General features: G+C 42.4%; 1 protein-coding gene and 1 long non-coding RNA gene across 2 annotated transcripts in view; one reads left to right on the top strand and one right to left on the bottom strand.

Annotated features, from left to right (window-relative positions):
- Window positions 1-1394: 1394 nt before the first annotated feature.
- On the bottom strand, window positions 1395-2832 carry LOC114003359. Its single transcript, XR_003546197.2, has 2 exons — window positions 2735-2832; window positions 1395-2182 (listed from the first exon to the last, which is right to left on the bottom strand). It is a non-coding gene; the product is annotated as an uncharacterized LOC114003359 (long non-coding RNA).
- A 541-nt stretch (window positions 2833-3373) lies between these two features.
- Window positions 3374-25833, top strand: part of TRERF1 (transcriptional regulating factor 1) — a 106016-nt gene continuing 83556 nt past the window's right edge. The window contains exon 1 of the mRNA XM_039386966.1: window positions 3374-3452. The gene's annotated coding sequence lies outside the window, so the exon portion shown is untranslated. The remainder of the gene's footprint in view (window positions 3453-25833) is intronic.

Raw genomic sequence — 25833 nt, 5'->3', positions numbered from 1 at the left:
AGGTCTGGTTATTTTTTTTAAGATAACATCCACAATTAAAAGTTCAACCTGGAAACAGGCATCCAAACCCAAGAAATAGGACGGATATCCATACTTTGGCTGCTGTGACTTCGAGCAGTAAGATACTTGCATAAATGTGATTTATTAAGGTGTCTTAAGTAGTTTTATTTTAATGACTCCAGCTGTTGAACAAAGGTGTGTTGCCTCCTACCACAGCCATACTATGTTTTCTTCAGCATTGTCTTTCTTGGAAAGCCTACAAATTCAAGGCAAAGCCTTCTAATAAAAGCTAAGGCATTTGGGAAGATGATGACACAGCAATTCTGTGTTGGAAAGGAATAAACCAGGAGGATGATCAGAGACCTTATAAACTCCCGTAATTCATTTCTAAAATGCCCCTGCTTAGAAAAAAATTAAAATGCGTTAATTGCTAACAGAAATCTGACAGAGCGACTTTTGCTGCTTTGCCGTTGTTTTAAGTGGTGGGAGGCTTCAGGAGGCAGCTGAGCTACCCTGCTAGTTTCCTGCAGGTCCCACGTCCCCCCTCAGCTCCCTTTGAGCTGCTCCCGGCACCCAGCTGACTTCCCAGGGAGCTCACCAAAATGGCAGGAAATTAACCCAGAGAGGGAATAGTTTTCTGGCTTGATGAGCTGAACCACCAGCTCGACGGGCAGGGAAGAGAGGGCAAGGTCTCCCTCTTCTGACAGCAGCAAGTGGGCAGCTCCCCTGGCCAGGACCTAACTCAGCCCAGCTTCAGGGCTCCTAGCACTCACCAACTTGCCAGGTATCGCTGTCAAATCATTATTGAACAACATCATGACAAACCTGTAGAATTATTCTAAGCTTTAATACTGTAAATAGTAATATGATTTGTTATTCAAAACCAGGAAGCTTGATACTCAAATCCTTGAAGATCAGAAGGATGACGAAAACTGAGAAACATAAATTAAGGCTTTGTGCTTTTGATGGAGACCAATTCATAACTGGCAGGATAAGTACAAAGAATGGAATCTGGTTATAGCCAGGCCCCATAGTTCTATGGAAATGTTGTCCAAAGCTGAAAGAATAGCTAAAGTTGTTATGGCAAAGATAGGTCCACATCAGAAGGTTCCTTGATAATGATTCTTTGTTCAAATTTAAATTAGACATTTGCTTCTATTTTGAGAGTTATAGCACAAACCTGTGTGTTTCAGGTAAATCAAGTAACACCTTGCTGATTCAACAGAGATTTACTTGTATTGATTAACTGGACAAGTAAAAATGCCGAGACAAACCTAGAAGGACTGTTAAATTCCATTGCTTATTTTCAGAGGTCATTTTGGAAATCACAAGTAATATGGGTTATTCTAGGTTTCAGACTAGACACAAAAAACTAAACAGAGGCAAGGCACATGTTGAGTGTTGAGTTGTGGTTTTAATTCTATTTTCAACATAGTTTATATGACTTAGGACTCCAGCAAGCAAACAAGCCAACCATTGAATCCAAAACTTAGAATACATTTTGCATAGCTCAGCACAGAGAAGTTACATTATCTGAATGGTATTTTTCAGTTAAGTAAAAATAAAATTAGAAAATTACTAGTTGGCTGGGGAAAAAAAAAAAGAAAAATTAAGAGAAGAGCCTTTCTCACATTTTAAACAGCAGAGACCTTTGCATATAGTACAAAGAAGTTTAATAGCCAATGGGTGATATACTTTTTCACTCTTCCTCTAATCTACACTGTAAATCAAAATAATCTCATAAAAGGTTAAATTATTAAGAACAGCGGCCCAATGGAAGTGTCATGCAACCAGGAAACCAGGATGACCATAAAAAGAAAATGAGGCTGCTGGTAACCATTATAATGTAAGGCAGAATCACAAACGCTAGCACCAAACCTTTTTCTGTTCCAGTTATAACCCTTGAGAATTTTGTGTGTTGGATTTTTTCCCCCTCTTTAAAGACAGACATAGGCCCTTTAACCATCCCCGTTTCAGTTTCTCTCTTCCTAGCTACGGTTTCTTACAGTAACTTGTCTGTCATTGTCCATGAGCTTAAACAGAGCACTGCATAAGCTGTATGCATCACATATCTGTCCTCAAGATGCAAAATCCTTCCATGCGAGGGAACATTTTGGTGCAATCTAATGCGAATGCTGAGCCCAAGAGAAGCAGGACGATGAGGTATTACACCAATATATTTCTGTAGAATTAAAAAAAAAAAGGTAATTTAAAAGTACCAGTGGCGAAGATCAGTGACCACAGGAGCAAGTTCCTACACGGTTCGCTGTATTAGAGAATTAACTTCTAAATTAACCCAAAGCGCCGGAGCCTCCCTGCAGCCGGAGGCGGCCCCGGCAGGCGCAGCAGCCCTTCCCCGCACAGGGCAGGAGACCTCCCGGGTGAGAGAGAGTCTTAATCGCGGCCACTTTCCTCCCCCGGCTCCCCGGGGCTGGCGGAGGCCGGACCGCAGCGCCCGCAGCCCCCGGCCCCGACACGGCTCCCCCAACTCCGCAGGACACTCCCCGGCGCCGGCGGAGGACCCCCTCCGCCCCAGCCCCTCGGCGGCGGGACTCCCTCGGCCCCAGGGCTGGCGCGGTGTCACCCGCAGGCACGGCCGCCCAGGCGGGAGCGGGAGGCGGCCCCGGCGCCCTGCGGCGGGATCCCGCGGCACCCCCTCGCCCGCACCCCGCCGGTCCGGCGGGAGCCGCTGACAGGTCGCCGCCAGTGGCCCCGGCACCTGCGCTGCGCTCACCGCCCTTAGAGGAGGGGCTGCCGGCCAGACCGCGGCGCGGCGGAGCGGGAGGGAAGGAGGGAGGTACGGCGGGAGGCGGCGGCGCACGGCCGGCGGCGGGCGGGCCCCGGGGGCCGGCGGGCGCCCCTCGCCCTCGCCCCGCCGCGGGGCCGGGCGGCCGCGGCGCCACCGACACCTTACTTCCTGCTTCGCTACCCGGGGCCAGACCCATCGCGGCGGAGGGATCCCGCCGCCTCCCGCAGCCTCCTCCCCCTCCTGCTTCTGCTTTTCCCCGCTCTCTGCTGCAAGGAAATTATTTGACAGCGATTTGCTGACACTGGTTTTTTTTTTTTTCCTCTTCTCTTCCCCCCCCCCCCCCCCCTTTTCTTTTTGCATCACGGACTCGGCAGCGCGGCGGGCGGGGGAGGCCGTGCCGGAGGTAAGTGCCGGTGCCCGGAGCCTCCCCCGGCGCGGGGCCCCCGCCCCGCTCCATGTGCCGCCGCCGGGGTGGGTGCCGGGCAGCGGGGCCGCGGGGGGCCGGGGCAGCGCGTTTCCTGGCGGAGCGATATTTGTTTACAGGATGGGCGCCGTACTGTAAGTGAAGGAGGACCGAGCCCCGGGCAGCTCCGTAATAAATTAATATCGCGATTTGCTCGCGCCTCGCCGACACCGCCACGGGCCCCGCGCCCGGCCCCCCTTCCCCCCACCACGCCTGCACTTGTTGCAGACTTGGCGCCAGGTAGGGGCAACGCTTCGCAAGTTTCGCTTCTGCAGGAGCCGGGGCAGCGCTGGACGAGAAGAGGGGGGGTAGGGGGTGGAAAGGGAAAAAAAAAAAAAGTTTGCAGCTCGCAGTTCACTTTCGTTCTGCAGCGCCCAGGCCCTGCCGGCTCCCGCCGCCCCGTCCTGCCCGGCCGGCTGCGGGCGGGCGGGGGGTGCGCGGTACCTGGGCGGCCCGGGCGGGCGGAGCGGGGCGCGGGGGCCGGCGGCGGGGCGCCCCACCGCGGCGCTGCCGCCCAGTCCCGGGCGCCGCCGCGCCGTGCCGGGGAGGAGAGGAGAGGAGAGGCGGGGAAGGGCGGCTCGGCGGGGCTGGCCGCGGAAGTTCTCCGAGCTGCCGCGCTGTCACGGCCCCTTGACACGAGTGTCCAACCCGCGCGCGGCTCCCCCCCCGCCCTTCGCCCCGCAGCGCGTTCGGTGCCGTCTCGGTATCAGTGTTGGATGCGGGGCGGTCCCGGGGCATTGGCTGTGGAGCCCTTCCCGGGCGGCACCGCGTGGGGCGGCGAGCTCGTCTTGGAGGAATGGGAATTTCTCCTTTCCCGCGGGAGAGGAGCGCGCGGCGGGTTGGGCGCTGTCGGGGCGATCCGATTTTCTGGCCCGTCAACATGCGGGGTGGTAGCGAACAAAAACTCGTAGCCAGGTGTTTAAATACCGGAGAGGTGATTTGCAAGTGAAATTAATCGGCAGTTAACCACTTAATAAATGGATAATGCCTACTCATCCTTCTGTTGACTTTACAGAGTGGTTTTCACGTGTGCCGGTCACCTAGCCAGGCTTGACTGGTCAAGATGTAAACTTAGCGGGATTAGTGCCTTCATCCAGTCAAATCTGACCTGCACTTACTGTCCCTGTGCATCAGTGCTGGTTGTCATTCAGATGGTTACAAGTGAAGTTCATACATTTTTGCAGATTAGTATGATAGCAAAATAGATATGATGACCCACAGCTTAATTATTTATGGAAAAAATTGCAAAGTGCTTAACTGCATGATTAATGTTCTAAGCGGATAATTACCGGGGAGGAATTTTTATGCCTTTGACAGCTACAGTTTTATTGCAGGTATGGGAAGAGGAGAGAGTTAACTTGGCAAGTTGGCCTGGCGTGCTGGGCTGTTCGTTAGGGCCACCCTGCTGCCTGCTTGGGGCTCTGGCCCACAGAGAGACTTGGTCCCTCGCTAGGGGTACAGTGCCATGACGAAGTGATCCATTCTTATAATGTTGGCATTTGCATGAATTGTGTCTGCATGCGCTATATGCAGCTGTTTGTTTTTGTCCCTTATCTTCTTGGTGGTCTTGGATGCTAAGTTGGATCGGAATGGAGCCATTGCCTTAATAAGACTCATGTATCTAGAAATGAGCCACTTCAGTTTGTTGCCCAGTGAAGTGATGGGGCGTGATGTGCCCTGTGTGTGTTACGTCTTTTAATAAGGCTTGTCCGAGTCACACATTTAAGAACAGAAATGCTGCTCCATGAGTGTTCTGTGCATATACATGAGGCACAGAAGTTGTTATACATCTTTGCTTAAAACAAAGAAAGATATTTGTGTAGAATTTAAATAAGTGAATTTTCATGCGAAGAAAATGTGTTGTATGCATTTTTCTTCCATAACTGATACTCTGATATACTTTGCAAAAATTTAAGGCTTAAATATAGTCTACTCAAAAGTTTTGGTGTGAATAAATGCTCTTATGATCTGTTCTGCTACCATTGATAAGCAGCTTGTGTTTCTGAAGTTGGGTGACAGTGAGGAACTGAGCAGCACTGCGATGTGGTAGTCAAACCCAGTGTATCTTGAAAAGCCAAAAAATCTCAAATGTAAGTAATGCACTTCACTGTGAAAGTTGGCCTGAGTGAGGAGTGAAGAATTGTCTTCTTGGTGAAATGATAAGGCCAGAGCTTAATCATGCTGTTATCAATGTACGTCTTGCTGTTGGCATCCCTCCCTGGGGGAGAGGGATGAGGCCTCGAGTAGCTAGGCAGGCATCCTGCCTCCAGTATTTATATCAATCCTGCATAGGCCAACATAAGCATAAATAAACCACAGCATGACTAACCTCTCTACCTAATATTGACTCACGTTGTATTTGGATAGACTGAAAAAGTCTCCATGCCTTAGCCATTTCATTTTCTCAGTCTGTATGTTGCTAATGATGACCTGCCTCGTGAGAACGCTTCGGTATGCATTTAAGACCATTAAGCAAGTCTTTGTTTCAGATTTGTTTTGTTTTTGGGTAGTACTCAACTAGCCTAGATAGGAAAAAGGAATTCCTAGATTTTAGCCTCAAAACTGTGTCGCTTCTCTTCTTCTGGCCTTTTTAATTCTTCCAGTGATATACTGAGACTTGCCATTATAAACTGAGCTCATAACTTGGCACCTGGCAAGGAGTGTGAGAAAAGTATAGGAAGAGCAGTCCTGTAATGTACTGTAGGTTCCCTAAAGCATTAAGATAATATTTTGCTGTGAGTATTGTCATCTTATTTTTTTGTTTGTTCTAATCAAATAGGGAATGTGTCACCTAAAAACTTACTCAGCAAAGTGTTTGAGAAGGCTCTTCTCTCCCTTTACCAATACTGTAATGGGACAGTAGTAAAGTAAAGAAGAAGGACCCTGGGTTGTGCCTCTTTATTATGTGTCATAACAACTTGTGAGATAAGGTAGTTTCATTTCAGCTTCCTTAGAAATACGTGCTCTGGTTTTGTTGGTTTTTTTTTAAAAAGCAAGCAGTGTTTGACATATGAAATAATGGTTGACGTGGAAACAGTTTGTTTCCTCTCCTTGCATTTTTTGGGGGGCTGCATATCTGAACAGTTCCAAGGAAAAATTATCAGAGTTATAGTTTTTTCTGTCCCTAAAAAACAGATTCTTTTGGCTCCCCTCCACCTGTAAGAAGTAGGCAAAAGCATCCTTAAGCACATGTATAAATTCTGCCTGGAGTGGCTGCCACACCCTTGGCTGTTTATGTAAGGTGAGGAGCACAAGTGGTGGTCGCACTGACTTCTATGGCACTGCTTACAAGAGTTGAGTTACCCTGTGTGTATTTGTAGGACGGGGAGTGAGGGGGTTGCATTTGAAACTAAGGGAGCTAATTCCATATGTTTTGCTGCATATGAAGTTATAAAAGCTCTTCTTAACTTGTCCATCTCTGAGAAACCTATTATTGTAATCAGTTGCAGAGCTGTGAGGGGAAATCAAGCCTTCTAAGATAAAGATAAAAATAGCACATTCAAATATATTTTAAGAAAGGCGACTCTTCCTTCAAAGGGTAGATCTGAGTGTGGTTCAAAGAACGGTAGCAACAATTTTATGAGGTTTTTTTGTTTTTTTAACTCTTTGTTTGAAACCAAACATTTAAGAGATCCATTGAAGTTACTTCTGAGCAGCATGCATTTGTGTGCCAAGTTATTTTATGGACCTTGGGGTGGTATTTCCCCTTAGATCTGGAGATGCCGAGAAAGGGCTCTTGCACCATCATCTCCTTGCTGCTGCTACTGTATGTCCAGCCTGGCCAGGAGGATGAAGTAGGTTACACAGTTGGTCAGCAAGTCATATCAGCGCTGGTTCTTGTTGGATATTGGTTTCTGTGGGCAAAAGGAATATTGTTTTTGATAGTGGTTTCTCTTATCTCTTTTTGGTTTGACCATGTCACTCCATGTTGTTAGGGGTGTGGGCTCACCTGGACCTGCTCAAAATAGCAGCAGAAAGAAAAAAAATCCATTGATTTTTGTGGGGGAAAACTAGAAAATGTGCTCGGGTTACAACCCGCTGCCACAGAAACTAGAAGGCAAGTACTTAATTTACATTACTTTCTTCTTGAGAGGATAATAGTTTGGGGAGCCCAGGGCATGCTTTTAAATGTATGCCCTATTACCCTATAATAGGGCTTTTTTTTTTTTTTTTTTTAAATTTAAACTCTTCGTACCAGAGTGGGGGTGTTGCAGGGGCTTGGGGTAATTGTGTAGCATTGGGTATATTTTGAGGTTCTGAGTGAAATGAGTCTTGTGGTTTCAGCTTACTCTGTAATAAATGTAGTGTGTCGCACACAAGCAGCCCACCTAAGTTTTCATAACTGACTGATGATTTGCTCTGGAAAGACCCAAAATACTGATATGATGCAGATTCAAAAGGTAGTTGATTTTTTAAAAAAAAATTCTTTTTAGTTTGTCATTCTCCAATTTACAGTTCAAATTTTGTTAGAATTTCAGTCAAATAACTAATCTTCAGCTTCCCATGCACCACTCAGCTGGGCTGCTGGAGGTCACTTCCCAGGCAAGTGGCCACAAGTGCTGACTTTCCATACCCCACCAGTGTCTAAAGCAGGCATCCTGGCTCGTCACAAATTTTCTCCTGTCTGTTTAGTTCAGCGAGAAAATGGTTGCTGTCTTTCCCCTCCCTCCCCTCATCAACTGCTCATGGTAAGATTTTTGATAGAGCCCGCATTGTGATATGTCCTTGAAGTACAGAGCTGCAAGGTTTTGTTTTCCTTTGCCATTTTTTCTCTTCATGTTTAGACTTCAGTGCAACTATAGCAAAGCAAGATTTTTGTGAATGATCTTTTTTATTTTTTTTTTCTATTTGTCAAAAATCTCATATTCAGTAAGAGAAAGCTCAGACTCTGGTACTAAAAGCTCCACCTAACCCTGGAGTGTAAAGATTGCAGAAATGTGGACTGGGGAAGGATTGCCCCAGAAAAAACAGGTAGGTGTAAGTTAAATGTTAAATTATCGGCACCTCTTTTTATATAAGGTCCCTGATGGTGAGATGTTTTTCTTCACACCATCTGGCTAGAACAAGGCTTACCAGGGCTCTTAAAGGACAGGGTCCATTTGAGGTGCAAAATTTATATCAGGTACTTTTTTTTTAAGTGAATGTCAAATCCTAAATAACTTCAGCATCAGACTGTGCAAAAAAGTACCCAACCCTGCTCAGCAAGTGGCTATGAAGTTTAAAATTTGATAATGGCTGAAGTTCTCTGTCTTAAAAAAAAAAAAGCAGGTAATTTTTGTCTTTGTCTTTGTTCTCCAATCCCCCCCCCCCATTTTCATTGATGGGGAAGTTTCATTTCCTTTATTTATATATTTTTAGTGTAAGTGTGTTTGGGGGGGGCATGGGGGGTGCATAGGAAGGAAGTCTGTGTTCTACTTTTTATATGTAAGAGAAAAGAATAGTTAATGTTGGTGTGTTTAGAAATGACCTTATATATGTTCTCCCCTTTAAACCAGCAATTCTGCTGGTAAAATCGTGAATATTATTAGGGGATTGAGGGGTTTTGCAATGCTTCTGTGTGCGTGAGAGTTCTGTCTGAGTTCCATTTGTACTAGCAGAAAAACGTTTTTCCCAGTACTGTCATGTTTCACATGCCAGATCAGAACTAGAAGTGCCTTTTCCTGGAAGGATCTCTATTTACACTTGGAGGGTTATGCCAATTACGGCTACATTAGTAAGCCTTTTTTTTAAATTTTTAATTTTACACTTGACCTACATAGTAACTTCTTTCATTTTCTTAACAGAACGCACACAACAATCCTGGAATGTCAGTAGGGTAAATGCTACTGTCCTGTGGCTCTAATGCATACGGGCATTGTTGCAAGACCATGATCTTAAGTGTGTCTTAGTGAAATGGAAGCTCTTAGCACTTTGCATAACTTGAGATGGACATCTGCTCTGCATACAGAATTAAATACAGTTTATTGGGGAGCAGGCAATATGTTACCAAGTATGTTATTCATATGTAATAATATTTTTCCGCAAAAGAGATCCAATTTCGAATACAATTTTTAAACACTGCAGATTAGGAAATACTGCATTGCAGACTTGTGGAAGTTTTGAGGCATAAGATAAGGTGCTATTAATTTTTTTATCAGAGACTTAAAATTGTTTACTCCTTTGGACAGTGTAGTGGTGCATGAAGGAGGAGGAGGTAAATGGGGCTTCTTTGACAAGAGTCTGTGGGTGTTGGGTGTTGGAGCAGGACTGTGGCTGTCAATGCTACCTCCCAAATTTGTACCATCAGTGCTTTGCCTCTGCTGCTGCTCCACTGTCTCTTTCTCCTAGTGAACCAACCCTGACTAGTAACTAATGCTGTTGCTATTTTGTGAGCAGATTTGCTAGCTATTTGCTCTTTTTCTGATGTTAAAACTTGTATTGTATTAATAAAAAAAAGGATGCTGACCAGTCTTTACATGGTTCACATCTTCCACAAGAGTGAATACTTAGAAGACTTACTGAGCTTTCTTTTTCCAAAAAGGTAGGCTGCCAAAGCCCTCAAATATTTAGGATATTGATCTGAAGTTCTGTAAATGTCTTCCCAATTGCTTCTTTTTGGTCTGCCTCTTTTATATTTTGTTTCATCCTGAGTGTTGAAGCTGGGCTTACCTTGCAAAGAGGTGGTGGTGTTTGAATTAGCCCCTCACTACCTTCAGCAGGGAGAGTGCTGCATATTGCCCTCTTTTTGGAAGCTGAAAGCATCATCAATGTGTCCTAGACCACAGTGGACCTTGAAATAGCCCTGAGCTCTGTGGCCATTACCAAAGCTGAGCTCAGGAGGCTGGAGTCACCTGAACTGCGAGTTCACACCGCATGTAGGTCAATGTTGAGCGCAGCAGTTTTGTGGCTGCTTGTACCCCTAATATATTTGGGGGGAAATATGTGGAAGCAGTTCAGATGCTAACTTGTTGGCATGATTTTTGGGTTTTTTTGGTTACTTTTCAAAAGCTTATGTTCAGTGTTGCAAAGGAACCCCTATGTATCGTGATAAAAGAAGTAGTTAATGTTAAACCACATGGAATGGTGCAGCTTCGCAGGAGCATTAATACCCCATCTGTCTCTTTAGCCTGCCATACAGTTCAAATTCAAGTGAAGGTCTCCCACATGGTTACTTTGCAAGTGTCCTCCTATCTCTGTTTCGTATCTGCAATTTCAGTATATGCTTCCAAAATGATTTTTATTCATTTCCAATCATTCTTCAAAGATAACTGGCAAAAACCAACAGGCTGGTTGTGATTTTACAGCAGTAGAAGGTAGACAACTTTGATCTTGTTAAAATTAATTTTCTTCATGTGTGGGCTGGGTGTGTAGTATGTTGATTTAGTTTTTATTGATCAGTGTAAAAACATGAATTCGGCATCACAGCAATGATAATAAACAAGTACATGCAGTGATATTCTAATCAGTTCCTGGCAAAAATAAGGCAGAAAAACCATCTCAGAGATTGATGTGCTTTAGCGGTGAGATGCTGAACCAGGATACTTTATATAAAAGGGTTGAGTAAAGCTGTTTGAAGTTCTAGCTTTTCTCTGGCAACACAATTGCTGCGAGCAGTAGCATGCCAAATGGGCAGGTTATAGTCTTTTCTGTAAGCATTTGAGTGTCAGAAATGGCATTCTTGCCTCTGTCTGGTAGGTCTTTCACCCTCCTGATCATGCCAAGGGAAGACAGGTTGGAGGAACCAAGTATCTGCTTTGTTAGAAGGTGTCTCCAAATGCAAGCAGTGGAGCACTAATTACCTTTCCGTCCTCATGCACAGGAATGCGCTGCAAACCATCCCCATGTGCTTCAATAAGCCTGCATGGCAAAGCATCAGCTACAGGGTAGGGAAGTGGAGAGAACTTTCTAAATTATCAGACAACTTATGGCTAGAAAAGTGAGATTCGTATTCATAACTAAGTTAAACACATATTTCTTAATATGATAGGGGCATATCTCCATTGCAGATGGCAGTAGTTCCTCTAAGCCAAAATATTTGCAGTAGTATGGGCAGGCAAATTCTCCCTCATTATTCCCTCAATGCTGTGTTTCCAGTACTGGGAGAGGCTTTTCAGTCATGGTGGTGAACAGTGATTTTCTATATTTTTTTGTCAGATAAGCTTGTTTTATGCTGTCAGAGTTCAGTAAATTGGTATCTGAGCAGCATGGATCACGATGAAAAAGTATTGCTGCTGCCTGCATGTGTTTGATAAAATTAGAAAATGAGAGGCAAATTTTTTCTAAAGTGAGGAAAAGAAGGGTTTTTTTAGGACTATGAAATTTTGAAAGAGATGGTTCATAATGAACTTTAATACTTTTCCAAAGTTGCTGCTATTATAATGAAAGAGCATGAATAAGAGAATATGCCTTGCAGGTAGAATGAAAAAAGGCTTCACCATTTATATACTTAAAAAACAAAGATACATTGCAGAGGATGAATTTTACTCCTCATATATTGCTTGTAGTAAAAAGCTAGTCTTTGAAGTTAAAAACAGCTTTAGATTTAAAGAAAGAATACACCTGAACAGGGAGGTGCACAGAAAAAAGACATTGGGTTAAGTGCTGTTTTGTTAATGAAAAGAACATAAGTTGAGCCAAATGCGGCTGCCTGCATAGTAAGGTACTGCTTAACACGAGTGGGAATGATAAAATAAGGTCCTAGCAGACTTTCATTTCAATGATTTTCAACTTTCAGAAGCAGATTTAATCTGGGTATTGAATGCTCATATATAAACCATAGACTAATACCACAGAATTACTCTAATTTATGAAAGGAGCAGTACTTTGATGCTGGAAGTCTGTCAGCATATGATCCCTAGGCTAACTACTTGATTGTTAGTTAAAGTAGGGGTTCATTAAAATAACATGGGCTCCTCTGTTTTTAAAGACTAGCTCTTAGCCAGTAGGTGAGGGTCCAAAACTAAAAAGGTTGTAGCACAGACATATGGCAGTGGCACGTAGATGACTATGTAAAGCTGGCTGTTGGAAAAGCTTCCATTGGATTGTGTGTTCAGTACTGGACTAAATCTTTCAGTTTTTAGTGATCTGTAGCAACATCTGCTCATGCTGTAGTTGGTTGAACTACCTGTGCGACTGTTTGAAAGAAGGTGCACGGTTGAGTCTGTATATGACTGCAGCTCCTTGGTGTAATTATTTTACTCTGTAATAATTGTATTCTTCTATTTGAAGAATCGTAATTACAAAGTGGATGATGGGCTTCAATTATGTAAAGAAAATCCTTACATTTAAGCACCATGCTATCCTTAGCACAAACAGCTCTTTTTTTCAGGTAGAACTTTTACTTTCAGGTTATTTCTGGAAAATCCGTACTGTTACTTATGTAAATTGCAAGAAATGAAAAAAGAGAACAAAAGAGCAGGGCTTCTTATTTTAAGCTTCAGCAAACGCAAAGTCATATGTGGCCGTTCCAGAATATGTGCCTGAATTGTTCTGCTACTGCTTCTGTTACCGGTAAACCAGATCAATTAAACTGGGCATTTCTTGCAGGCTTTGTACAATCAGATTGTCAAATGTGGGAGCTGGGAAGTCTTTCCTGTAGGAGGGTCAGCTTATGCCCCATAGAGAGTTCCTCCCTGCAGGGCTCCTTCCTTGCATACACAGAAGTTTCTTGCTGAAGGAAAATGTAGGACTTTCTGGGTTTTTGGTCTGTTTGTTTTTATGCTGTTGTGTAGCCAAGTGCGTGTTTTTTAGGGCGATCCTGTACAACAGCAGTAAGTTTTTGTACCTGATCTTTTACCTATTAAGGCAGTAAGAAGCTCTCCTTGAATAAAGGAAAGGCAGATTTCAGATCTGCCTGCTGATTAGAGAGAGAGGAGAATGGAAGAAGTGGTGTTCGAGTGAATGAACAAACTTTCAAGCTGACTCAGTGATACATGTACAGTGTACGCTCTAAGGATTAGTCACCACTTACGGTAAATCTTTCTTTATAGTGCCTGGTGGGTATGTGCCTCTATCGAGCTACTGTTAGCAAGCTTTGTAGGCTGGGAATACAGGTAAATGTTATTTCCACAGTATTTTCCCATTGAACAACAACAACAACAAAACCCAATGAAACCTAAAGACTTGTAAATTACTGAGCTAAAGGCAAAAGAAATCTTTCAGTTATCTCGTGGTGCTGCTATCTTGATCTGTGAAACTAGTAGGAAAGTGAATAAATTATGCAACAACTTTTTTTACTGTTTAGAAACCTGTGCTTACATGCTATTAGTGCTTTTCTACCTTATTCTGTGCAGGTTGGTTGATATGATGTTGTTTTTCTTTCAGTAGGTAGGTTTCAAGCTGCATTTCTGTAAAACACCCATTTACGTGATGGTAACAGAATAACAATTACAGGGAAGGATATTTTCATTTGCCAAGCAGAAACTTCAGGAAAATTACCCTTCAGGTTGAATTTTCTCATAAATACTCTCAAGTTCTAAAATTATTTACTGGCATAAGAAGTAAGCATAGCACTTAAGGCGGAGTTTCTATTAAGAAGTTACTTTTTGGGGGGGAAAAAATGGGAGGGTTTATTAAAAAAACCTAGTTAAGATTTTTTAAAAATGATAAAGTTATTCTGCAGCATTTTCTGAGTTACCACAATTCAGTAAGTTTATTGTTTGGGTTTTTTTACTTTCACATTTTTCTTTCAGCAGTTTCTTCTCTGTTTGGCTGAAGTTTATTTTGTAAAGTTAGCTGGGCATCATTCATAATTCTTAGATGCCCTTTTTCTCTGATCTTCTGACCTGTTTTGCTTGGCTTGTTTAATCTGTCCTTAGAGAATAGTTAATTTCAACCATAATCATAGCAAAAATCCTTTAGAGCTGTTAGAGCAAGATTTTTTTTTTGATAGTTTGTTTAAAATTACTTCCTCCAAAATAAAAACCCCAAACATCTTGTTGAAGAGTGAGAACCAGACTCTGCTGGCACTGCTGGGTGGGACGGCGCTGAGGTTGCGTGCCTGTACAAGTGGTTTGGCTTGCTGCTCTCCCAGCAATCTGATCCTGTCATAGGCTTCGAGTCCTCTGAAGAGCAGGCGCGAAGGCTGAAAGCATTATTAAGTTTTGGGGTTATCGCACACTGTTTATTTGAAATGGAGGCCAAACAATTTACATATCTCTGTATCTTGGATCTGAAAAAATTTTTTTTTTTCATTAGCCTTTTGTGTGGAAATGACATCACAGCTTACATCAGCCATGCTAAATTCAGAGGGTTTTTTCTCCTCCCTTTTGGGTTGTTAACTGAGCATTAGCTCTGTGCAGTGAGTCTTCCCTCGCTGACTGTGGCACATCAATAACTTCATCGTAAATGCTCTGAATTTTGTATGATGAAGAGAAACAAAGATGTGGTCTAAAGCCTTTTGAATGTAACTGATTTCATTGATGTGCCTGCAACCAGACTGGGTGACCCCCAATGCTGCATTATTCCCAGGATCACTGATGCAGCAGAAGCAAGCACTTTGCCTTTTGGCAGATCTGGGGACCAGGTCTGGATTTTGCTGCAGCACATCGTTGCATAGGTACATCTCCTCAGCCCTGCAGGTCAAAGCTTGCCCTTGTGAGACTGAGTAGGTTCTGAACTAGAGCTCTTAGATTGTACCTGGATGTCCCATGTGCAAAGCTGAGCTCTGTAGCAGCAATAGGGAGTACATCATCTCTATCAGAAATACCATGTTTTTGGGGCTGCCCTTCTGGGGTCAGTGCTAAGGCTGTAGCTGTGGCAAAGTGTGAAGTGGAGGCATGGGGGTTTCCTGTGAGAGCCTGAGGAGCTAGGAGGAGGGAAACAGAAATCAAAGCTGACATTTTGAAAAGTTGATTGCTACCTTTTTTTAATCATAAAGCAATTTTTAAAGTAAGTCACTTCCCAGAGGAAAAATAAATACATTAAGAAGAGAAATAGGAGAAATGTGATGCTGAATTTATGCATTTGAATGCAGCAGACTTGGTTGTGTGCTGGTGGTGACACCAGTGTGCACAGAGACAAAGCAAAAGGACAACCATCATTCTGACTCTCTTGCTAAATTTCCAGCCACGATGTCGTATATGCAGAATATTTTAATTTATCTTTACTTTTTTGTGGAGATCTGAGACAGCGGGTAAGGGACTGATCCCAGTTACTTAAAAAACCCCCGAAAACTATGGTGAAACAAACCCACATGACACTGCAAGGGTTGTGGAGAGATTTCCCTTCGTGTCATCATAAGCTGCACTTTGCTCTGGGAGGAAGGCAAGGAGGCCTCCAGGCACCCTCAGCAGGAAGGCTTGCAGGAAGAGCTTTGAATTGGGCTCTGGGATTTCGAAAGTTATGGACTCACACACTTTGTATTTCTCTTATATCTCTTCTGGCTCAGCTTTTCTGCAGCAGTCAAGGAAGGGGGTGGAGAGCAAAGTGCTGAGGGATGCCCTGGCACTTGTTGGTGTTACCCATGTGAGTGTGTGTTTGAGTGGTCGGTGCTCACACACTGTGGAGGTGGCCCGTTGGAAAACCGGTGGAATTACTTGTCTCTTTTAGAGCTTGCAAGGAGCACTTCGTCGCTGTACTTACTTGTATAGCCATATGCTATTCTTTTTTCTTACATATGTTCTCTTATAATTGTCAGTAGCAGGTGCCTGCGAGTCAAGGCGGACTGATATTTAAAAATCAGATGCTTAATGGGGATAAAGAATAATGTGAGTTAAGCACCAGCAAAAAGGCCAGGTTGAAAACAGTGGCCTCTGAAGGTCATATTCCTCACAGAGCAGCAGCATGGTTGGTAGTATTGCTGGTCCTTCAGCTCTACTATTCACCTGCAGAGATGTGACCTTCAAGAAGTAGTCAGGAGGTCTGGTTTTGGTTTTGTGTATCTGGTTGGGCTGAATCAAGAAAAATGCCAAGTCCCTTCTGATGTAAGTACCAGCCCACAGGAGCAATAATGGGCATGCATTGCACCCCTGCTTGCTTGGTGACTGAGGTGGTATGGGCTGGTTGGAGATGTGACATGAAATCTCTAGTTTGGTAGACTCACTTTTTGAACCCACCTTTCCCTCTATGTTTGTTGAGCATCCTGAGCTGTTCAGGTTGTGTAACTGGTTGCTATAGCATTGTGTGTGCAATGGTGCCCATGGATTACTGATAGTAATTGTTGATGCTGTCTCCTTCCATCATCTGAAAAACAACCACTGAGAGGATGATGTGAGGAGACTTGTAGTTGCTCTGGACTTGGAATGATGCAGCTGTGTCCACTGAAAATCATTTTGGGGCATTGCATGGCCAGAATCCCCCAGTATACAAGATATTGCTGTCACATCTTTTTCATATCTCCACAAATAGCTCTCTGAACTACCATTCCTTCTGTGTATCAGTTGGGGGGAACTTAGAACCTGGTGTAACAGATGTCTAGGTGACCAACAAATCAGTAGTATCTTGCATTTCAAAGTGTCAGGGACATTTAACGTCCCTTACATTCTTTTGGGGGGGGAGTTGTTGGGTTTTAGTTTGTTTTTTTTTTCTTCATTTCTGTTAAAGAACTAGTAAAATATAGAGCACATATGGAAATGGCAGACGTTGAGTTTTTGATTTTTTTTTTGTTGTCCTTGTTTCTAAAATTAAGCACACAGAAGTTTGCAAGATCTTGCAAAGAATTTAAATGATATTGCACAGTCATGTGTTCAAGGAATCTTTTTAATCTAGTCACATATATTGTGAACAGATCCAAATTTTAAAAAATACATTGCAGTAAGGAGAAACAAACCAAACAGGATAAAGACAAAAGGCTGCTAAATATTTTTGATGGTACTTAGTTTAGTTTGCTGGCAGCATTCTGTCGTGTTTCATTTTTGTTCGGTTGTCCTTCATGTTCTTCCTATGTGAGAAAGTAACCTGTGGTATGAGCTCTTCTGCTTATCCCTTGCATAATGTTGGCAACTGAAAATTGGATCACGCGACCAAAGTAGGTCCCTCTCTGTGTCAGAAAACTTAACGATTTCTTCTTCATGTGGGTGGGTATCCATGCACATGGGTAGTAAGTTTTCATTCTGCCACTATATGTTTCTGAACTGGGTTGTAGGAGGAGTAGTGATCTCGCAGCTTGACCATAAATGCACTTGGCAGTGCTCACACGGGCCCAGCTGGTTCCAGAATTTGGGTCAGCAGCACAGTATCCTGGTGAGCTGTCTGGCACAGGACCCTGTAAGATTGTATTAACTTACCCTAATTCTTGTTATATATACCATAAAAAACTTTCCTGAATGTTTTTACTTCTGTGTTTCCAGAACCTAGACCTTGAACTACTATAAAACTTCTGAGATGCTTTTGATGGCATGTCCTACACCACTTCAGAGCACGTGCTACTCAGGTCAGACACACTAAAGGCAAGTTTAGGCTTTGTAACTGTAAAAGATGTACAGCGCATCGTACAACTGTATATGACATTCCTTTAATTGTTTCTGATGGTAAATTTAATAAAGAAGACTTGAGAGATAGACACACACACACACACACATGTGTATATATACACACACATGCACAGAGGGCAGATCTGAAAGCAGTGAACACAGGCATATATGCATTGTGTTGCAATTGTTTTCCCTTGCGGGTTTTGTTATTGTTGTCCCTTTCACAAACCATGAACCTGTAATTTTTTCATGTGCTGTTCTCTGGCCCTCTCTGCCAGAGAGGCTCAATCTATCATGTTAAAAAAAATCAATAAAAAGTCTAGAGGTTTATTTATAAAGTAGAGCATGGAGAGAGGGTGCAAAAATTCCATTAAAATGGCAGTTTAACACTAGCTACATCTCTTTGGGACTAAACTCCAATATTCTAAACTATTAAAATTGTTACAAGAGTGCTTTTAAAGTGCCACAAATCACAGTAAAGCTTTCTGGTTGAAACTTGCCTTTATATAGTGTGCTAGAATTCAGCTTATATATGTTTTTGGAGTGTCTAATGCTGCCCTCAAACACCATTTTAGGATCTATTTTAGAGCTTTATTATAGTTAATAATCTTACAGGTTTATCCTCAAGGGAAAATACGTGGATGTAAGAAGTCAGAATTTATTTTCCTTGAGAAGTGTGACTGCATGTATGTCTTTGTGCAGATGCAGCTCTGAGCAAATTAATTACTTCTGAGAAGTTTGTAGGCTTCTAATGTAATTCATCAGGATTGCCTGGCTTGGCACAAGCTACTTGGTTATAAGAACTTATAAATTCAGGCATCTGTAGGCTATTTTATAAGATAGCAGCTTTTACCAGTGATGTAGTGGTCATCTACTCCATGTTTCTTATCCAAATAAATAAATATGTCCCTCTGCTCATAAATGTGATGCTGGAGAGTTTATGGGATAGTATCTGTGTTAAACATCTCAAATATCAGAAACAGTGTGTCTGAAGTGTAAGCTTCTCCACCTAGCATCTTTTTGACTTGTTTCAATAGCTGAAGAAGATCGATCTTGAGACTGTTGAGTTTTAATGCAAATGGCATTGTATGGTTCTGTGTTGTATCATCTTTTATCCTGGGATAGAATTGTTTCTAGTGGAAATGCCCTTTATAAACTTCCAAAAAAATACCCGGAAAAAAAATGGGGAACTGTTATTTGGGTCAAAAGCAGGCTTCTCTAGGAGACAGTGCAGATTGTCGGAGACCATGGCTCTTGGTAGGATTCATGGGAGCAGGCTACATAAGTGAACATGACAGAAGGCAAATGAGAAGCTCCAACTCACCAAACACTTCTGTGTGGTATAAATATGCACCCTGTCACACAGTCATATGCATACATACAAGTCAGTAACCCAATTCATCATTCCTGCATTATTCATCCATCAATCTTTTCTTTTCTTACTAACCCACAGCCTAGTTCTAGCTTACTTGTTGCTGTTGCTTGCATACATTTTCCTCTTTCCTGGATGCATGGAGTAAAGTAATGATCCCAGCAAAGTTAAAAAAAGCAAAGCTATTAACATGGCCCTTTCACTGTTAATTAACATCTGAAGTTTCAGAAAAAGGAATCTAACTTGTGTAATTATTGTGTGGTTAAAAAAATCTTGAAAATTCATATTAGTGCTTGGAAAGTGGAGATGCTAAAGAGAAACCATCAAAACCTACTTTTCGAACAAAAGACAACTAAAATCTGTTCTATCAGGTGCTTCTCGATGTAAAAATGAAAAGACTGTAGTTGTGTTACACAGCTCTGAGGAGAAGTGATAGTTAACTTCTCTGCTTTTGAAAAAAATAAGCAAGAGATGTTAATGATGATAAAGCAGAAGAGCATCATTCAGGAAAATGGAGTTTCCTGTGAAGTCTGGAGTCACCAACCCACCAAAACCTGGGTTGCAGATGGGTTAATTGGGTTTTGCCAGATTGTCTTTGCTGCCAACCAAGGTTGGCTTTCCAGCTCAGCTCTTTGGCTGGGGGGGGCTACTCCTTGTTCCTCTTCCTCCTCCTCCTCCTCCTGGGCTTGCTCTGGCAGTGAAGGGAGCGTATTGGCTCCTTCACCTCTTGATGCTATGCAGTGCTGCTGTGCCCAGACCCACACAAAACAACACAATGTAAGGAGGGGAGACTGACGGGAGGTTTGGGAAGAGATAAGTGAGAGAAGGTAGCGTAGCCCAAAACATGAGGCTACAGCCATTGGCAGGCATTCGTGAGGTCAGGGTGCTGCAGTGGTGTGGAGGCTGCCTGAGATCATGTGGGCAGTGTGATGCTCGTCTCACCAGGCTGTAGCCCTCAGCCCCACAACTGCCCTGTTGTGGCAGTTACTCCCTGACTGTGTCCTTGTTGGCAGAGCATCCAGTCACCAAGATTTGAATGCTCTCTGGTTCAGGCCACTGGTTTCCATTTCTCCCCCTTCCTCCCAGCGGGGTGTGTTTGTCTCCTTGCCTGCAGCATTGACCTTTTGCGGGTAGTGGTAAAAAAAGTCTTGGTTGAACGTTGACAGTTGTTGGTCCTGTCCTTGAGAATGGGCTGGCAAGGCGTGCGCCGGGCCGGCGCTGTGGACACGCTTTGTGAAATGAGTGAAATCTGTGGGATTGGAGCTGAACAGCTCTGACTTAGCTCTGGATTGTGTCCAAAGTTAAGGTGCTCAGGTTTGTGAGCTTCAGCTTCTAAAATTTCTTTGGGAAGAGCGCTGCATTTTGCCAGCTGCATGCAGGATGAGTCTGATCATACATTTGCACCTCGCTGTTAGTCTTTGTCCTGAGTTTGGGGCATGGGACAGCTCCTAAAGGAAGCACCAAGTCTGTCTAGTGAGTTCTTCCTATCAGGGTAGTTTGGGGCATGGTGATGCCCTCCTTTCTTCATGTGGAAGGGGGAGGGAAAGCCTTTTGTGTGGGTTTGCCACAGCAAGGAGATGGTGTGTTTTAGGATGTTGTAATGACCTTACTGAGCTAAACAGGTATTGTGTAGCTGCTGGTGACTGGAAAGGACTGTCCTTTTGCAGGTCTGATCCCTTATAGGTTTGTGGTCTTATTTTCGTAAGAAATGCTCTCTGAGACACTTAGAAAGTCTCTAACACAACTGGCAAAACCTTTGGCTTCAAGGAGTTTCCCTACCGGATGTGGTGGTAAGATATGGTGTTTGAACACCAGCATTGGCCCTCTCCTGGCCTTGGGGTTGAGCCCACAGTAAGGAGGGACTCTTGCAGCTTGTGGCAGAAGGGAGGAAATGGTAGATACCAGTCATTCCCTCTCACATGTCCTTCCACATGCGTCTTGCTAGTGACCACCCAAATTGTCCCCTAGAGATGCTACTCTACCGTGAATAATTTCCTTGCTTTTAATTTGAAAATGCAGTTATCAAAGTTGTGCAGATCAGCTGGGGCAAGTTCCATCTTTTGTTGTATATGAAAACCTAGAAAGCGTACTTCTGGGAAGAGATGTTGGAGATGGGTTGGGTTTTGGGTATTTTGAGTGATTTGAAGACAGGAAGTGGATTAGTCAATGTTGAGGATTTGAATAATTGATGTACCTTGATTTGAAAATCAAGACTAAGTGGATTGGAAGTAGTAGATGCAAACTCTGTCAGGTATGAAGACTAACCAAGGCTGTGATCGTTAAAACTTTTTGCTGTTACTTATAATGCCATAAAAGCTCTCAGTCTGATGGATAGATAATCCACCTGTGTAATAAACAAGTTATCTTTCCTCTGTTGTTTATAGAAATATTTTTGTTGGTAGTATTTTATGGACAGCACTACTTAATTGACTGTGAATGTTAGACATAACTTCTGGTTAAACTTCTGTGAGAAGTATTTTAACTAATAGATGTACAAGCATGTGAATTTAGTCATTTCTTTCCCATTTAGCATTAGCATTGCTTTCCCAGCTATAAAAATGTTCCAGTTATGGGAAATAACTTTTCTTAGCAAATAAATATTACTCTAAGGAGAAGATTTTGTGTTTTCTTGTATTGTGTGTTTTTTCTTTGGGTTGTATGTGTGTTTTAAAGAAGAGTAAGTGAATAAAAATACTTACTTGAAGTATTTTGAAGTTTTGGTGATTTGGTAATGTAGGATCAGATACTTACATATTAGCTATATGGTGTGCCACTTGCTTAAAACCAAATTCTAGCACACATTTCATGTATATATACAACTGCAAATACTGTAAATTACAAAGCACAGAGTAGAACAAAAAAGTAAACTTTAATTGTAGTAGATGCATTGAATTAATTGAGATGCCCGGGGAAGCAAATTTAGGAAAACGGGTATTGAGATGGATCCTTCCTATATATGAGCAGTTCAAATGTGAGAAATTGTCTAGAAGGAAATTGTACAGTTTCAATATCTGAAAACCATTTTTCCCAGATTTTACATTTATTGGTGGAGCTATAAATAAATGCAGAATAATTTTACTGAGCTTCATTGAGTTTCTGCAGATCAGTATCAGCCCAACAGCTCCTGATGTCAGGCCTCACTTCCTCCTTGGCTGGAAAAGCCAACCCAGTTCTTAAAAACTGTGGGGAAAGTGGCTGGGCATTAATCTTAGATAAATGGGTTCATTAGGGTTTTTTGTTTTGTTTTTAATTAAAATATATCTTCTTCAGATGGATTGTTTCCTGGAAATAGTGGGAAAAGTGGTTAACTGAGCAGTTTCCTATTACCAATCTTAGTCCCGGCATTTGACTCTGAAAGAGCAAAATACAACATACACCCCCGTCCCAGCCTCTTAGAAGCCTACCCCGAGCCCTGCAGACAGCCTTTGCTCTCCTGGGGCCACCCCAGCCTGAACACCCCGAGGGAAGTCTGGAGCACAGAAAACTTTGTAAATGAAGTAAAGAGGAAAGTAAAATTCTCACTGTTTCAGTGTGGGAAGCAAGAGAGAAGTTACAGGGTTGGTTATATGTTAGCCTAAAAACAGTGTTCAGAAGTTCCTTGGATAGTATGAACTCATCTTTTTTGCAGGGAACTGCTTTTAGATTGCCTGGCTCTTTAGGACTTGGTTGATAAAATTTAATCTTAGTGAAAAGTGAGTCAGTTACCTAAAATAACGTTTCTGTTAAAGCCTTGCCCCAGTGTAAAATATTTGAAGTTTAAAAAAACCCAACACTTTTTCTTTATTTCTTCTGTCTTTAAAATTGTCTCTGTGATCTGACAGCAAGCTGTGAACTGGTTGTGACACTTACTATCTTGACTTAAGCCTGTATCAAGACTCCACTCCGGGGAGTGCAATCATGCGATAAGCAAACTAGTCAAACACGTCTTAATTGCTGCATACTCCATGTAGTTGCTTTCTGGGACCTTCTCCTCGTGGGGTTTTGCAGGATCAGGACCATGAATTAGCTTCTCCATACACCGTTGGTGACCCTTGGCTGAACAGGGTAAAGAAAAAAAAAAAGATAGCACATGTACTCGTAGAGACATAGCAAATAAGGGGACTGTTCACCTTTTATTTTAGCTCCTAGCAGTGCAGATTTTATTGAATTGCCATTAAAGGAGGCTTGGTGAGGTGTAAAACGGACTTGTCTTGACTTCCTCCAGTGATCCCAGCACTGAAGTGCTGTGGTGCCTGTCCTGTGTTTCTTGGGTTAAGAAAAGTGAAGCAAGGCAGCAGGAAGCAGGGATGTAAACTTCTCAGAAGCAGCAGGAAAATAATGACATCACTGTTTTTTCAAACTTTGAGCCATCTTAAAGTTCTAGAGCTGTTTTGATCATATCTGTTTCATGAGGAAAAATGTGTATTTTTTTGTAGTGCTAAATGTGGTTATATGCTTAACTTTGTACAGTGCTGGCATATGCAGACATGGCAACTGCTTTGAAATGGTGTTTCTTTTATTACAGACCTGATTAGTTGGGAGGGAATGGGAATTAGATATTCTGATAACAAGTACTGGCAATATCTCCCACCACCCCCCCTTAAAATAGCTTCCACTTTTATTTCTTTTTATGTGAGGTGCATGTTATCCAATGAAATAGAAATATAAGAGACAGTTAGAATTCAGATTTTTGTGAGGTAATCTTGTTTCAGCAAAAAAAAGGCTGCGAAACTTTTAATAAAAAGTAAAGAAAAAAGTTTCAAAAGTTCTGGCTCTGGAAACCCACTTTTTTCTTCTGAACTTTTTACTTATTGGTGTGATTCTTTTAAAGAGGTTCTGCTGCTTTCAGAAAAAAATGATGCTGAATGAATATCATGGGATAATACAGAAGCCTTTATAGGATGTGCACTGACCTACCTAAGAAACCCAAGAGAGATAATTACAACCTTTGGTAGTCTACATGTAAATGCACTTTGCAAACGATTTGCCATGCAAAAAATGCGAACCAGTTACATTTTGGAATCTATATCTATATGGAAAATGGACTGTAAAAGAGATGCCTATTTCAGGCAATTTTTGATGAGTTCCAGATTTAAAAAAATAAAATTATGGCATATTAAATTATTAGGCATCTTTATTAGGGTGTAAGGAAGATTTATGGTGCAATGAAATATTGCTGCAACCTAATTTAGAACTTGACAAATCTGGTTTTATAGGGTTGAATTATAAGGGATACCTCATTATTTGTGAGGAAAACTTTTCTTTATTGTTATTCTTGGCACCCTGATCTCCTTTTTGGTTGGGCTGTGTTCTGTAGGAGCTGCTTTGGGCAAGATGTCTCAGCTGATTCTTTTTCAAGGGAGCTGTGCAGGATGAAGTCATAATTAAGGTTCACATCCTGGCAAGCTTTTCTTACCACGTGTGGTTGCTGATTTCAAGTTAAATGCTTGCAGTCCTCGTTGCTTCTCTCAGTCAGAAGTGTAGGTCTTCTTAAAAGCATAGAATATTACTTTATTGTCAGATATTCCTTACTGGTAGTGTATATTAGATACTGTATATACAGTATCAATAGTTACAGAAAATTTTGCTACACCAAAATTACATTTATGGTGCTTTTTTTTTGAGGCCTCTATTCCTTTCTTCTGCATGCAGGCCTCTTGATTGCACAAGGGCATTCTTTCAAGCGAGTTTCAAGCGAGAGGCAATGTATGACCTGGCATTATGGCTTGAAGCAGTAACTAGAGAACATCACCAAAAAATCCCATCATTTGCTCAGTTTAGGAAGTAGGAAATTTGGGGTAGCAAATACTTCTTTGGCCCTCTTTTGAGACTTCTTATAGTATTCTTATGTTGCTGTTTACAGGTTCTCCATTGAGAAACAAAACTGGAAACTAAGTTTGTGCATTTGACTAAGCTGAAGAGCAAATTTTAACTGGAAATAATATTTCTTTGTAGGGGAATACAGTTTTTCTTGTGCATTGTTTCCTGTGCTGCCCTGACACGTGAAGTGATTGATCTTAAGCAAATTGCGTACACTCGTAACTACAGCCGTCTACGCGCACATAAAGGAGCATGTGACAAAGGAAAACAAAAACACAGACTTTGAGCTCAGACAGTAAGTCTTTTGGAGACCTTTTCTCCTCATTCTTGTGGAAGAGAAATCTCAGTTTCTCCTGATGCTGGCTGTGTTACCTGACCCCGTGGCTCCACAAGTGTGTGTTGTGATGTGTTGTGCCTACCACACTGGAGGAGCAAGGCGTTGCTGGGTGGCTTATGTGATCAGGTATAAGTAGAAGAGGAAGTGTTTACATTTAGAAGGCTCTCATACTGAATACTTAAGTGACTTACTGGTAAGCACAGCTTCACTAGAATTCCAGTTCAGTGTGTGTTGAGTGTGCACTATGTTATACACTTAGCTTCAACTATAAACCATTTGCTGAGTTTTAGTGACTCTGATGTTTAGTCTTTGCCCCCCCTGTTTAGACATTAGTAGCCAAGTGTTCTGCCTCTGTATTTAGCCTTAAGTTGCACTTTTTTCTGATGTAGTCATCAGATCAAATTATTTATAAAATGAGGACATCCTTTTGGACTTCATGTGTAAACAGTCTTAAATATGTGCACAGGCAGAGAGATTCTTTTCTGTTTATCCACAATTGAAGGCCAGACGTTAATAAATGCTAACATTAAATAGGGTTTGTGTTTTTTTTTCCTGCTTGATCTTCACTTACATTTTCCCTGTAAGGCTCAGATTTCTTCTCTAGATTACCCAAAGAACTTTCACCTTGATCAAGGTACTGGTTGCAGTATGTCTCTGCTACAGTGATTTATCATCAGTTAGGGTAAGCAAGTGAATTCTTTTAGAGTGATTCTTACTGGGCAG

The sequence above is a fragment of the Pipra filicauda genome, unplaced genomic scaffold (assembly GCF_003945595.2).
Source record: "Pipra filicauda isolate LSUMZ 115617 unplaced genomic scaffold, ASM394559v2 scaffold51_size4534324_pilon, whole genome shotgun sequence".
In the NCBI taxonomy this organism is placed as follows: domain Eukaryota; kingdom Metazoa; phylum Chordata; class Aves; order Passeriformes; family Pipridae; genus Pipra; species Pipra filicauda.
Note: the sequence above shows the minus strand (reverse complement) of the source record. Positions and strands in the feature narration are given on the sequence as shown.